The 1,660-nt window shown below is 29.9% G+C and overlaps 1 long non-coding RNA gene across 2 annotated transcripts in view; it reads left to right on the top strand.

Annotated features, from left to right (window-relative positions):
• Nucleotides 1–1,660, top strand: part of LOC128249210 (uncharacterized) — a 119,982-nt gene that overhangs the window by 56,414 nt on the left and 61,908 nt on the right. The window lies entirely within an intron of this gene.

The raw sequence follows: 1,660 nt of genomic DNA, 5'->3' as shown, positions 1-1,660 counted from the left end.
ATATGTTTAAATATATTTTTTTACACCCAAAATTTTGCAAAAGAATATAGTATCTGTTAACAATCTTAGCAAATTACTCACAGTTGAATTTTTGTATACATATATATATATCAACTTTAAATAGAGCTGAAAACTGATCCATTGAAATTACTTTATAATAATAATAATAATAATAATAATAGTAATGAAATTGACCTATGAACATTTCGATGGAACATCCAGAATGATTAATACATATTATAAAACTCAAACAGATAAAAGATAAAAGTTGATATAATAGATAGTGACCCGTTTTCTCTATTTATTTGACCTGTATCATGAACAGGGTTCTTAAGACTAATTGCACAGAAACGAAGAACATATTGAGTAATATAGTAGTAGACAATATTTGGAATGTCTTAAATTCTATGTCTGTACTCGGGATCAAAGCCGATTTGAGGCTAAACAGTCACAAGAGCAACAATCACTTCCACAACAACAACACGAACCTGGAGCAGTTTATATAAAAAAATTCATTGAACAAACACTTGATATTAATTAATTTAATTTTAATTAATCAATTGAAAACAAAAAACGGAAAGAAATTTGATGAAATCTTTATTTATAGTTCCACAGTACAGTAGTGTTTACTTCACATCTAGAATGTTCTTTTAACTTCAAACCACATAATACATACGTGGGGCCCTTTCTTACCCCACACTTCAGGTTAGTTTTCAGTTATGAAAGCAAACCTTCTCAGGTGAGGCCTTTTCTAGTCCCACATTAACGTTTAAGGTTAGTTTACTGTTAGGAAAGCGAACCTTCCCAGCAGTACCACCAAACCATAATTGCGTTTGTTGGTATAGCTAAGAAGATCTTCACTTCAGCAACTTGATCTTTTAAACACTCTACCAGTTGTCAACATTTAATAGATTTACGTCACATATGAAACCGTTTTCTTTGTACAAGCAAATCTTATATTTAAATTATATTTCATGTAATGCTTTTCTCTTTCGAATTTTCGAAGCTCCAGCTCTTTTTTTTTTTTTTTTCATAGTTAAGATGATTGTATATTCTTTTCCTTACCGTACCACAGAATCGCGATAGTCGAGTCGGTTGAGTGGCTGAAACCAGTAAAGGAGAAATGCACGACTCGATTCTGATGGTAAATATGTCCGCTAATCTCCAGTGATCTTAAAAGTTAACTTAACAAACTGGAGTGCTATACAGTGTACTACATTAGCCACAGAAACTGTTTCTTTTTATTAAAAATATGTAAGGTTTTTTACACGAAAATTAGCCAGAATATAGTTAGAAAAATGACTGGCATTATCTCGTGAAGATTTCAAATTTAAGACTATGAAAATTTTAACAGATGATTTAAACATTCGAAATATGCATATCTCGTATACTTTGTTTATTGTTTCTTAAATTAAAACCACACAACAAAATGAAACTTATCAAAACCCTTATATATTATTATAGGGTCTGATTCACTCAAACACATATCCATTTTGAAAACCTGCGTCACATATTTACTCTCAGCCAAATATGCAATAATGTATTATAGTAATAATATACAATATAGAATTATATATTTATTTTGATTTTCCCTTTTTAACATCGTTCATTTTCGGCTGCTCTTTTACCAATCAAAGATAAGATCATTCAGAAATATATA

Source organism: Octopus bimaculoides, chromosome 12 (genome assembly GCF_001194135.2).
Source record: "Octopus bimaculoides isolate UCB-OBI-ISO-001 chromosome 12, ASM119413v2, whole genome shotgun sequence".
Taxonomy (NCBI): Eukaryota; Metazoa; Mollusca; class Cephalopoda; order Octopoda; family Octopodidae; genus Octopus; species Octopus bimaculoides.
The sequence above is the reverse complement of the archived record's forward strand: the minus strand, read 5'-3'. Positions and strand labels throughout refer to the sequence as shown.